At 42.7% G+C, this 14,332-nt stretch overlaps 1 pseudogene; it reads right to left on the minus strand.

Annotated features, from left to right (window-relative positions):
• Positions 1–5,764: 5,764 nt before the first annotated feature.
• Positions 5,765–14,332, minus strand: part of LOC148028502 (protein ENHANCER OF LHP1 1-like) — a 98,720-nt pseudogene continuing 90,152 nt past the window's right edge.

Raw genomic sequence — 14,332 nt, forward strand, 5'->3', positions numbered from 1 at the left:
TTGTCAACCTTGTACAACTTGTTGAAAGAAAATTTGGACGTGTTTGCATGGTCCTACAAAGACCTAAAGGGGATTGATCCCACAATATGTCAACATCATATTTACTTGGAGCCTGATGCCAAGCCAGTACGGCAACGACAGAGGCGAATGAACCCGAATTATTCCACATTGGTGAAAGCAGAGCTGCTGAAGCTTCTGGAAGCCGAGTTCATCTATCCAGTGGAAAATAGTGAATGGGTTTCACCCATCGTGGTTGTACCCAAGAAGAATGGCAAATTGCGAATATGTGTGGATTTCTGAAAGCTTAATTCCAAGACAAAGAAGGATCACTTTCCTATCCCTTTTACAGACAAACTGTTGGATACAGCGACAGGACATGAGCTTTATTCCCTTTTGGATGGATTCAGCGAATACAACCAAGTGCAGATCGCAGAAGAAGACCAATCCAAAACAACCTTCACCACAGAATGGGGGACCTACGCTTATCGAGTGATGCCATTTGGGCTCTGCAATGCCCCTGCTACTTTCCAGCGAGTTATGATGGCTGCATTTCAAAATCATCTATACGACTTTATTGAGGTATATTTGGATGACTTCTGTGTCTATAGTTTGATCCGTGAACACTGGGAGCACTTGGAACAATGCTTTGACCGATGCTGGGAGTATGGGATTTCCCTCAACCCCGACAAATGCATCTTTGGGGTCTCTTTTGGAGTTCTGTTGGGCCACATTGTCTCTGCACAAGGGATATCAACAGACCCTACAAAGATCGAAAAGATTGCAGCTTTGACAGCACCCACCAACCTCAAACAGTTGAGGGGATTCTTAGGCCATGTGGGTTACTACAGAAGGTTCATAGCCCATTTTGCGACAAAGGCAACTCCTTGCACAAGCTTCTGAGGAAAGATGCAGAGTTTACTTGGACGGAAGAATGTGACAAAGCTTTCTACACTTTGAAGCAATGTCTGATTGAGGCACCCATTCTGCAACCTCCTAATTGGATGAAAGAGTTTCACGTACACACTGATGCATCAATTGAAGGCTTAGGTGCTGTCCTCTGCCAGAAGGGCTCCTCGAAGTTGGATCAACCGATCTATTATGCAAGCCGAAAAGTTACTGATAGGGAACGGAACTATACAGTGATAGAGCTGAAGTGCTTGGCAATGGTGTTTGCCCTGGAAAAGTTTTGCCATTACGTCCTATCCACCCACTTTAAATTTTATGTGGATCATGAGGCCCTATCCTTCCTGATGAAAAAAGCAGATGTGAAAGGACGAATGATGATATGGCTCCTTTTATTCCAGGAGTTCGACTTTGAGGTGATTACTAAGCCTGGTCGTTCCCATGTTTTGGCTGATCATCTGTCGCGTATCCCACAAACTGCAGACGAGGAGCAGGATGATCCAGACCTCCCTGATGCTTCCCTATTCTTGGTAGAAACTGTAACTCCCTGGTATGCAGACATTGCTAATCTGCTGGCAACCCAATAGTATCCTCCTGGCATTTCTAGTCGGGAGAGGAAGAAGCTTATACTAGAATCAGCCCCCTACACCTTGTTAGGCGGTGCACTGTACAAGAAAGGCAAAGGTGAAGTGCTCCGAAGATGTGTTGTAGGAAATGAAATTGGGATTGTTTTGAAGGCTTGCCATGATGAGCCATGTGGAGGTCACTTTGCAGGAGAAGCTACAGCCAGGAAGGCTATGCTAGCAGGATATTGGTGGCCTAAAATTCACAAAGATGCCTATGATTACTGTAAAAGATGTGATTCTTGTCAAAGAATGGGGAAACCCACGAAGACAAGTGCCATGCCACTGCAACCTATCCTTCCCCTGAAGCCGTTTGAGAAGTGGGGTATTGACTTCGTAGGCCCAATCGACCCTCCTACCAGAAGGAAGCAGAACAGATACATCCTTGTATGTACGGATTATGTTACAAAGTGGTGTGAAGCTAAAGCCCTAAAGCGGGAGGATGGTAACAGTGTGGCCCTGTTCATGTACGAGAATATCATCACCCGTTTTGGCAGTCCCTTAGAGCTGGTAAGTGACAGAGGCACTCATTTCCTTAACAAAGTCATGGAAGAGTTGACAGACTTGTATAAGATCCACCATCGCAAGTCCACTCCTTATTACCCTAGAGCCAACGGCCAAGTCGAAGTCACCAATTGCATCCTCTGCTCGATTCTGACAAGAACGATTGCCGCACATCGTCGTGATTGGGATGATCGACTTACAAAGGCCCTCTGGGCGTATAGAACCTCCCATAAAGTGGAATTACCCTCTTTGAGAGTAGCTATCAAAGAGCGTTTGGGGGACGATGATTCACTGCAACGCCGTCTCCTGCACTTGGAATGTTTGGACGAAATTCGTAGGATGGCTCTACAGTGCATGGAAGCCACGCAAGCTTGACGCAAGGCTTACCATGATAGCTTCATCAAGCACAAGGAGTTCAAAGAAGGTGATTTGGTCCTAGCCTATGATTCACGATTTGGCAATTTTCCTGGCAAGCTCCAACAGTGGTGGATGGGCCCCTATAAGGTACTTGCCGTCAACCCTAATGGCTCTATCCAAGTGCAAACCGTTGATGCCTTTGATGATCCTTTTCTGATCAATGGATATCGCCTAAAGAAGTACTTCCCTCCTTGGGGATCTTGACAATTACGGACACTTGATCCTTTCCCTCGTTGGCGCGGCACTGTACTTCTTATGATGCTACTTCTGATAGCTGTTCTTCAGTCATTCCTGATGAAATGGACGCAACCCTCTGTCCCCTCAACTCCACCTTCCAGCCTTGATCTCTTATCCTCTATTTTCCACCAGCATCAGTGGCAAGGTTAGTTCTGACAAATGGTAGTTCTACCATTCCCTTGCTCAATTCGAAAAAATGAAGAAAAAAAAATATACATATCGGTCATGGGAGAAAAGGACTTAGGTCCCTGTCATGCCGACCTATTCTTTGAGAAAAGGTGGAAACACCCTCGGGAATAGGGGAAAACAAGAAAAAGAAAAAGAGAGAGAAAAAAAAAACAAATCTGTTATGAGAGAAAAGGAAGCAATTCCCTGTCATAGCAGGCCTCGTTCCAAGAAAAGGTGGTAAACACCCTTGGGGGAGAAGCTAGCTGTGGAAAAGGTGGCAACACCTAGCAGTCCAGAAAATGGATTCATTGATTGATATCCCTAGGATCCAATTCCGAAGCTACCTCCCTTGGAACACTGTGTCCTGGGTCTCTCTACAGAGTGTCTACCTGTCCTCTCGTAGACGACATGTTTCTGTCCAACACAACGTTCGATTTGATGGCTACCTCCCTGGGTACACCTCTTCAACAACTGATGACATGATCTTCATCGACAAACCCCTTGAGTGACGTGAGCTTTCATCCTAACCGGATAGGGACGTGAGTATGGGTTGCCTCTGTAACTATCAACAACGAGTGAGACAGAGGGTGGGGCGACAGACCAGTCTTTCCCTTCAAATCAAATGAGAGGTGAGTAGTGTGACTGCAGTATTGCACGCACACGATGGGCCTCTCAATGCACAAAGCACGATTTGTTTCTGTGCACTGCACCATAAGGCTTCTTGGCTTTCCTTCTCGCACCATATGCCAACACAGGGCGGGATGCACAGTTGCACCATCAAATGCCCACAAGGCATACAACCTTTGCACAAGTGACCGTGAGGATTACATCAACGAGTTTTAGGAAAAGGCTGCCCTTCTATATTTATCAACAGAGCATGAGATAGAGGGTGGGTTGAGTGTGACTGGAGTTTCTTCAATCAATTACCGAGAGGTGAGATTGAGGGACGTTACGACACTTGGAGTCAGGTATGTTCCAGTTTCCCTGTGCACCCACGGGATGGGTCTCTACCGTCAACACAAGACACATCACCCTATTTTGTACATTGCATTGTAAGGCTCCCTTGCCTTCCTCCTTGCACGTATGCCGGACGGGTTGGATTCACTAATGCACCATCAATTGTGCACCCTGGTATACTCCCTCTGCACCATTCCCCTGTTGATTTCTAAACCGGGTATGCGATATGGGTTTCAATCATTCTTCCTCGAGTGATATTAGTCATGGGGCGAGTGACTGTTCTTTCATTCCATTTGAGTGACTGCGAGTTGAGTGTAGTATCCCTCATCATCGACAACGCATTTCCTGCGATTCCTTCCATCAGCTACCTCCCTGGGTGCTGCCGCGTGGTCCCTTCCATGACGGACGTGTGCCGAGAAGATTTTTTGGTCCCTCCAGCGCCGACAACAACACTGGCCATGCCATCGACACTCAACCTTGCTTCTTGACAAAATGGGCCAAGTTTTTCTAATCCTCCCACTTTGGTTTCTTCGTGACGGTCATGTTTTAAGTGTGGGGACGTTAGTGGATGGTCTGTGGCGTGGTCCTAAGTCCCTGTTGCTCGGTTAACCCTATCCGTTAAGGTCTTAAGTGTGGGGACGCGTCCCTGCGCGTCTACATTGTATACCCCTCTGCATATGCCTTAACCTGTTCATGCATGTATGCCATGATTTGTTGTTACCCTAATGGGGTCCCTTCCCACCCGACCGTTCCTTTTCCACCCACCCTGCCCTGTTTGCATCGGAATTTCAATTTGATTTGACAGCCGTGTCCCCTGTGTCTTCCCTCACCTTTTTCCTTTTTCCTCTCCCCTCTTTCACCTTTCGGATTTTTACTTATTAATTTTTAAATGAGTTTTCGGGCGTATTTTTGGACTTTTTCACATGTACACCCCTCTTATTTCCACCGGAACTGCGGTTTAACGTGACAATCCTGTGCCATTCCTTCGTGTGGACATTTTTTTCTTCTTATTGCCTGACATTCCGGCGAACGGTTCGTCTGATATTAATTTCCGATCCCGTTTTCGGGTTTGTTTTTTGGGTTTTTCCCACGTGAACGCGTCTTATCTCAGTCGGAACTCTGTTTTGATGTGATAGCATTGTCAGGCACGTCTTTCTGCACAGTTTTCCTTTTTTCTGCACCACGTTCCGATGCACGGATCTTCCGATATTAATTTTTAATTGCGTTTTTTGGTTCATTTTTTTGTGTTTTTTGCACGTGACCGCCCTTTACCCTTCCCGGAACGTCCGTCACATATTTTCCTTGTTTTCCCCCTGTCGTCCTGCCCACTTTTTATTTTTACACTCTTTCGTTTTGACGTCCGGATTGGGAGTTATTAATTTTTCGTTATTTTTATGTGTTTTCGCGCATCCGTTTTGCGCGTGAACGTGCCCTTTTTCGATTTTACGCGTCTTAACGCGTCCTGGTCGCATCCGCGTGTGTCGTCCTCGTATTCGGGCGTCCATTCAATCCCGTCGCGGTAAATTTTTTTACCCTCGCCCCGCGCACGCGCGCGGGACGAGGGGGTACGCTCCTTGCATGGGCCCCTGCCCATTAACCCCTCCCCCTACCCCTCCCCTTGGGTACCCCTCCCTATACCCTGCCCATTAACCTCTTCCCCTCCCCTTCCCCCACTAGACCCCCCCTTCAACTGCCCCCCCTCTCTCTCTCTCTCTTCTTTTTTTCTCTCCCCTCCTTCTCCCACGCTCCCTCCCTCCTCCTCCTTCTCTCCCTCCTTCTGCCCCCTTCATCCCCTCCCTCTCCCCTCCATCCCCTCCCTTCTCCCTTCTCCCGCTCCATCTCCTCCTGCCTCAGCGCCTCCTCCCAGTGCCTACGCCGTCGCCTCCTCCCCCTTTTTCCTCCTGCCTCCCTTCTCCCGCTCCTTCTCCTCCTGCCTCAGCGCCTCCTCCCAGTGCCTACGCCGCCGCCTCCTCCCCCTTTTTCCTCCTCATCAACCTCCCGCTCCTTCTCCTCCTGCCAGCGCCACCACTGGGCCCCTCGCCAGCGTCGCCTGCAGGCCGGATCGCCGCCAGTGCCGTCCGCAGGCCGGATCGCCGCCGACCGCCTGCCCCTCGCCCGTCATCTGTAGGCTGACGTCGCCCCTCGCCCGTCGTCCGTAGGCTGACGCCGCCCCTCGCCAGTGTCGTCTGCCAGCCGGATCGCCGCCAAACGCCGCCGGTGTCGCCCGTGACGGCGGACGCCGCCGTCCTCCTCCTCCTCCCTAACTGCCTCTGAGGTTAGTTTACCTAACCTTAGGTTAGTTTACCTAACTTTAGCTTAGTTTAACTAACCCTAGCTAAGTTAGTTACAGTTGGATACATTAACCCTAGTTAGGTTAACTAACCTAACCTACCCCACCCTAATTAACCCTAGTTAGGTTAACTAACCTAACCTACCCCACCCTAATTAACCCTAGTTAGGTTAACTAACCCTAACCCTAACCCTAACCCTAACCCTAACCCTCCTTAGGTTAACTAACCCCTCTTCCTTCTGACTAACCTGACTAGACCAGATTTGACTTACCTGACTTATCTAGCCTACCTTGACTTAGCTGACTCACTTTCAACTTACTTACCCAATTAAGCTGATTTTCCTGATTTAACTGATTTAATTAATTTATAAAACAATTTCCACATCATAAAAATTCAAAAAAATTTCTAAAAATTCCCTTCGCTTTTTGCCAATTTTTGGAAATTTGTCTGCTGGAAATTACCACCCCTAAAATTTTTTGAAAATTACATATTTCCCAATTTATCCCCCAAATTACCAACAAATGTTAAAAATTCATTTAAAAATAGTAGAAAAATTCTAAAAACTTCTAAAAAATTATCCAAAATTCCCCTCACCTCCCTTGATCATTTTCCATTTATTTTTCACTTTAAAATATTATCCTACATGGTACCCCTATTGTTAAAAAAACAGAAACTCTCTATTTTATTTTCATACACTCAATTGTGGATATTTTCTTCATGGCTGCATTTTCATTTTTTCCCTTCATCACATCTTCATGTGTTATATATCTTGATTTCATTATTATTATTATTATTATTATTTAAAAAAAAAACAAACAACCAACACACCAAACCAACAAAACGCATTCACAAAACATAATAACCTCACAAATACAAACCAACCATAACTAATCACAAATTATAATTTTTTAAAAAAAAAATAAAAAAAAATCAACAATTCCACTAAGGTGTTGTCTTTGTTGTTTCGTCAGAGGTCTTTACTTTTCTTTTACTAGATTCACTTCTTTTGGGGGACTCTTCCGTGCGCATTCCTGCATTACATACACACCCCTTCCAGGTATTTATTTTATGTGCTTTATTTACTTTCATTTTCCCCTTAATCACAAATTAATTGTTAAAATGAACTCTTTATTCACCCACAGTTTCCACGCACATTCGTGCTAAAAACACACACATACTTTTTAATTAAAATAAACCCACCGTTCACTTAGCACGCGCTACGTGCGCTACAGAGGCACTTTAAATTTTTTAATTACAATGAACCAGCCGTCACATGAGCACGTGCTGGCAAAAAAGCGCTCCATATCACCTTAATTTGTAATCAATGAACTTGCATTTAGAGAGCCAGTCTGGGTGTTGCAGTCCGGGATTTGACTTAAAGCACCGTTTTAACCTAATAATTGGTAATTAAATTTATAAGAAGGAACCGTCGTTTTCTTGCTAAGGTTTATCACCTAAAAAAAAATTCACCCATTCTTAATAATTTATTAAAATAAACCCTTCATTAAATTAATCCCCCCTCACTACACTTAATTCCCTTTTTAATGAACCCGTTTCGTGGGATGGGTATGCGCAGTCATTAGAGTTATTTTCCTGGTCCAGTCCTAGGTTATCACCGATGTAGTCTTGATATGTGTCAGATGTGGTATTGTTTTGGTTTACTGTCTTTGTTACGGTTAAGGGTACGGTATGTAGTTTTTTCTTTTCTTGCCTGATACGGGGTTCTGGATGTTTGTCTGATGCATCGCATGAAGCTTTTGGTCGCATTTGTCTCAAGGTCATGTCGAATTTTTTTTCTAGGCTGTGGATTGCTTGGGGTTAGTTGGCTGCATCACGTTTTCTTGTTTGGTTGTTCTCTTATCCTTGGTTTTTTGTCTGTTGCTTTGCAGGCATTCTCCTTGATTGTCTGTGTTTGTGGTGTGTGTGTAACCATCTGAATGGCGCCTTCTCATGCTCCTCCCCCTATCCAGTACGTCCCACTAGTTAGTAGAGATTACTCTTCCCTACTTACTTTTGAGCCTCTCACGAAGGCGGGACTCGCTGCTTTTGTGGCTACTTCTTTTCTATTGCTTCCAGAGGATCCGTCGTTATGTGATGCGTTTCTGGCCTCCTACAGGAATAAGACAGGACTAGTCCAGGGAATTTCTATGACTTTGACACCTCAAGGTTTAGGGAAGGCTCTGTCTCTACCCTCCAAAGGTGAACCTTTTGTTACCACTCGTCAGCTTTTCTCTAATGAAGAGATTCTGAAGCTGTTGCAAAAGCAGACCAGGGAAATCCTCGATGTTAAGAAGGTGATCAACTCTTTAGGAGTTTCCTTTTCTATGATCACTGATCCCGTATGGAAGACGATCTGTCAGTTTCTCCAGGACAGGTTTATGCCTGCCAAAACGCCATCCCAGTACTTGTCCAAAGAGCTTTTCACAGCTTCCAGGATGGTGTTGAAAGGAGTTGCTATTGATTGGAGCACTTACCTCCTCACTAAAATGGATCAGCATTTCGTCAAAGTCACCAGGGGTAATGTTACCAATGTCACATATGGATCATATTTGTCTGCCTTCTTGACCTATTCAGGTTTACAGAAGACTATGCCTCCACCTCCTCCATCAGATCCAGTACCTCCTCCTCCACCTTCAGATGAGTCAGAACCTATTGATATAGAGGATGATGATTCTCCGCCTCCCCTGGTCATACAGCGCAAACGCTTGAAGAGGGTAGCGGATAAAGCTCCTTCACTTCTTCCTTCAGTGCCCATTCCTGCTACCTCTGGCAGTGATCTCCCTAGGTATCTCACTTGTAATAACCTATTCAGAGCCCATCGCGAAGGTTCATTGGAGATCTCAGTTCCCTCCCTGAACAGTCTAGTCTCAGGAGATGCAATTCCTTTCCTCTGTAAAGATATTCAAAGTTCCATTGAATTGTCAGTGACAGCCTGTGTTCAACAGCTATACGCATCTTTTTATGAAGAACTCATGCAGTCTAAGGACCAGTTGCATAAGGCAACATCTGAGTTAGCTTCTGCTAAGGATACCCTAGCAGATTTATTTAAGCAAATGGAACAGCAAACCCAACTGGTTACCACCCAAAGTGATGAGATCTCTTCTTTGAAGATCCAGTTACTAGAGGCTCAATCCCAGGTTACTAGCCTTTCAGAGGAGAAGGAGAGGATGTCCAGAGAAGCACAGGAGTTCCAAGCTATCTTAGATGACAAACTTTTAGCTTTACAGATTGCTAATGACACAGTGGCATCCCAAGCCTCCCAAATCCAGCAGTTACAAGATCAACTGGCCAAGTCCCGCTCTGTTCCTCCAAGCCCTAATGTTCCATTGATTCCTCCTCTTTCACAACAGGACTTGGCTGCTCTTCAGAGACAGGCTACTTTGTGCCCTCTATTCCAAGATAAAGTGGAAAGATTGCAGTCTAGAATGGATTTGTTATGGTCTACATTTGAGCAGTTTCAGGAATATGTCTCCCCCGACCATTCTTTCTTTGTCCACTACCACTTACAGAAGTTGGTCTTCTACATGAAGCTTTCCACGATGGATTTACCTCTTCCAGAGGATGGATGGAGTGGGGCTTGGTCTGCTAAGTTGTTGACAGAGGTAGTAAGAATGGTGTTTGAAGATTTTGTCATGCCAGATACCATGTTGATGTCATACATGTATCTACGAGGGGACTTGTTAATTCCAGATGAGGTGGATATGGCATGGTATGTGGGGGATGTGGTCTTACAAGCTGTTTTGTATGTCAACCATTTGGAGTTGCGCATAGCTGACATGTTCCAGAGTTATTCCTCCAAAGTGGCTGATTGTCATGATAATTCGTGGCATCCCATGATTGATTCTGTGGTCCTCAATCAAAGACAAAACATAGCTCCTACCTTTGCCCAGAGTACTAATCAACTGAGGATGGATCTCTTAGCCTATCTTTCAACACATAATCCATTTGATGCTACCTTCTTTGATGCCTATCATCGATGATCTCTCTTAGGACCTTCTGTTTCTACCCTCCTCTATTACCAACAAATGGCTTACCGATATGCTATATATCTTTCCCTTTGTCCATCTAATTCCACAACTATTTTCCCCCTTCTTTTTCAACCTTCATCTTTCCCTCACATTCCCATTTTTACTTACTGTTCCTTTATTGAGGATAGGGTATTTTCCCCTTCTCCACCCTATCCTTCTCCATCCATTAATGTACCCTCCACATTTCCTATTTATCAGTTAACACCCTTCCTTAGTGATTCCCTCCAAATTTCTGCCACTCCTTCTTTAACCTTTTCTTCCTTTTATGATTTTTCCTATCCCTCACTTCATCCACTTTTTCTTATTCCATTACCTTCTCCTAACACTTCTATATCTCAACCACCTCAGTTGGTTAGTGACTGTGACGGGTTTGATAATCAGATTTCCAGAAGACGGGGATGGAGTTTGGATGATTGCCTTACAGGCCCTCAGATCAATTGCCCAGTAATTCCAGGAGAATGGACAGCTTCCAGTCAAGCTTATCAGAACTATGTTCATTTTGCTCAGCAGTATTCATAGTCTGCAGATCCCTCAGTGAGATTAACTGCTCACTTTGCTTGGTACCTGGCCTAAATGCATAGGCACTCTCATAATGATTCTAAGCCTATTCCAAAGTTGTGCATGAATGTCAATGTAAGCATTGATTCCCAACAGCTGGATATATTGTATTTTCATGCCCTCTGTTTGCCTAACAGATACCTGGTCCTGTTGGAAAGGATGTGCTGTCTCTAGTTTTTTCAAAATCCTCCCAAAAACTTTGTAGATGAATCCTTGTCTATGGATCGTTTCTGACAACATTAATCTTTCAAGAGGGATCATCTTCATTGATACCTTTCCAATGTATGGTGGATGCTTTTTAATGAAAATCTCTCTTTTTGAAGGAGTCATTCCGATGGTTGTGTGTAGTGTTTGTGTTGTGAGTTCATTTATGTAAAACGAACGTGGTGGTTTCCTATTGGATTGGATTTCGTGTGCGAGCTACATTTTGGAGAATTGTGGTGATGGGGTCGTGGATGGAGAGTTGCAGCTGATGCTGATGAAGAAGAAGAAAACTCTTATATCCTTTATAAATTTGTTGAGATTTTTAGTTCAATCAGAAGTGTTAATGTATAAAGGGTTTTCCTTTCTTTGTATTTTTATATCAGAAACAGGTTATAAGTTGAGGTCGTGGTGGATGGATTCTTTTTGAAGAGATATTGACGATCAAAGTTGTGCTTTTAAATGCACTTGTATTTCCTTTTTCCTGGGTCACGAGGACGCTTCCTTATTAAGTGTGGGGATATGTTGAGTGTTGAAATGACTTGTTTTTTGGCTAATTTTTGTTGTTTTTGAGAGCTGAATGGTTGATTTTATGAGATGATTGATTAGTTTGGAAGTGGTTTGAGAGTGTTTTGGATGATATTGATTGGGTTTTGGAAGATCATGATGTTTATTGGTGGTTCTGTGATGTTCTGATAGGTTCTATATACCTTTTGTTTTGCTCTGTTTTGGTCTGTTTTGTTCTGATTATCTTTGGTAAGGAGGGATTGAGTATTGATTGATGAATATTGAGATCTTGTGAAAGTTTATTGAATGGTTTGTGAGAGTTTGGAATGGTTTAAGTATGAGTTATGTGGTTTTGATGACCTTCTATAACCTTCTATAGGTCTTCTGTAGAGCTTCTGTCTCTGTTCTGTTCTGTTCTGTACTGTAGCTGTTCTGGTACTGTTCTATGACTGTTCTGTATGCTTCTGTATGTGTTCTGATGGATGAGAGTGTAGCTTGGAAAAGTTTTCTAGCCTTGGAAAGAGGTGAATACAAGTGTAAAAGAGCTGAAAGAAGTAGCTGCTGAAGACTCAAGTGAAGACTATAGTGAAGTGACAGTAGTGAGCTATGAAAAGACACTGTAGTGGCTCTGGTGACTCTTCATATCAGACATACCTCTTGGGAGAGGTATCCACGACCTAATAAGGATTATTGAGTGTGATTTTGAGAGATTGTAGTGAGGATATGATGTATTATTGATGGAGTGAGAGAGAGAGAGAGTCAGAGATAGCCAATTCTACTGAAACAGAGTGATTGTATATAAGAGATTGAGAGAGAAGACTATGAAGATATTGAAGATGAATACTATATGATGTATTTCCATTCAAAGATGGTGTATTCCTTTGCTTTCTTTGTTCTATTGATGGATTTTATGAAGATATTGAAGAATATGGTTGATTCTATTAAATCCGTGGGAGATCTACATGATGCTGCATGAAGATTTGTTGTGCCTGGTGTTCTTTTCTTCATTGTGATCATATGAAACATGATAAGCAAGCTTGTTGATGTTACAAGATAGATTTTCTTGCAAGAGAATTCCCTTTTCCTTGGTGTTTCTCTTGGGGCACCACTATTATGCTGCTATCTTATATGAATGAGTTTGGTCTTAAAATATTGAAAGAGGGATGGAGATAAGTGACAACACAATAGGAGCAAGAGTTCAATTACAAAATAGAAATGAGCACTCTATTTATGAAGATGACATGCCTTTATAAAGGCATTACAACTAGTGGTTTTGGAAGGTACTTTTAGTATCTCCAATCACACCTAAATAGTTTTCCCTAGTTAAATGTAGTAGGTGAAAAGTGAGTTCCTATCTAGACTTGTTATAGAGAGACTCTCCCTTTATTCATGCATAAAAAGTATAGAATAGAACATAATTGTTCCTAATAGCTATGGCCCATCTACAATCCCCTCAGTACATATCATGTGTTTGGATTCACCCCCCCCCCCCCCCCCCCGCCCCCCCGCAATTTAAACTCATGATGTAGACAACTTTATGCATGACCATCTTTTGCAATAGCTCGGTTACCACAATACTTGCAAGGAACATGTGTGCCTCAGAGATGTAAATGGTTTAGTAGACTTGTGCTTCTAGATAATATAATTTTAGCCAAGGCTTATATATGTAAAGTTACAAAGTGTTTATAATTATGATTTGCGAGAATTAAAAAAGAGATTCCACACTTTCTCAAGTACTCCTTCATATGTAGAAATATCAAAAGGAGCCTTCTTTCTCTCTTTTTATTAAAATTCATTAAAAGGCCTTTGTGGCGGGCCCTAACTTTGGCATACAATAGGAAATTTCAAAAGTTTGTTATGGGGGTTGGTTTAGTGAATCAACAAACTAAGTACCCCAACAAACCAACCACTTCTTGGTTGTTAGTAACTAACTCATGTATTTAAGCATGGATTAGCTAAAGAAGGGAGTGAGGGAAAGGTGAGAGTTGAAGCTCTATTTGAAGTATCTTTCTTTTTCCAGTAATTGATATTTTCCCTTTCTAAGCCAATATAATGTGTGTTGTCAAGAGCTTGTTGGATTTGAATTTTATACATAGTTATTGGTGGAGATAATAGGCATCACTCATCATGTTTGGTAATTTGAGAGATGAAATTATGATTTCTTATGAATTTTCCTTTGTACAAACTTCTAGCCTAGATTCCCTGTTGCAATCTTACAGTGTAGCATTGCAGAAACTATCTACAACCAACCAACAAATTTCTACTAATCAAGCCATTCTATCTTTGTTAGCCAATCAAGATACCACCACCACCACCACCACCACCTCCTCCTCTCCTTCTTCTTCTTCTTCTTCTTCTTATTCAAACCAATATAGGAAGGTTCACCTAGAATCTTTTTCTGTTCTACAAGCTGTAGACATATTATCTTGGTTAGATCCCTTTAAAAATGTTGTAGATTATTATCATTGCTAGCAAGAATGAGAAAATTTCAATGAGGTACAATTTTTTTTGAAGAAATTTCATCCACATGGTATATTCAACAACTTGATGAGGTAAAACATAATTGGAATTCTTTCAAGCTAGCTATAGGATGAGATTTTCTCATGACATGTAGCAAAAAGGGCTCTTCAACAGCTTAATGAGTGTGAACAAAAGGAGCATGAAACAATTTCTCAACTTGTTGTGCATTTGAAGAAAATAGTGATGAGATTTGATATAAAAATTATAGAGAACATGAAGTTATTTATTTAATGGCCTAGACTAAGACATTATCTTTGTAGAGGGTTAAGTTCAAGGTCTTAAGACTTTTGTAGATGATATTTAGATTGCTCAAATAATTGAAGGAAACCTTCTCAATGAAGAAGGAAAAAAATATTTTCAACAAGAAGAAAAAAAGATAGAGCCAACCTTGATGGTCATTAATCTCCAAAATGCTCAA

This window comes from Lygodium microphyllum, chromosome 11 (genome assembly GCF_053477565.2).
Source record: "Lygodium microphyllum isolate KBCC chromosome 11, Lygodium_microphyllum_v1.1.10, whole genome shotgun sequence".
NCBI classification, from domain to species: domain Eukaryota; kingdom Viridiplantae; phylum Streptophyta; class Polypodiopsida; order Schizaeales; family Lygodiaceae; genus Lygodium; species Lygodium microphyllum.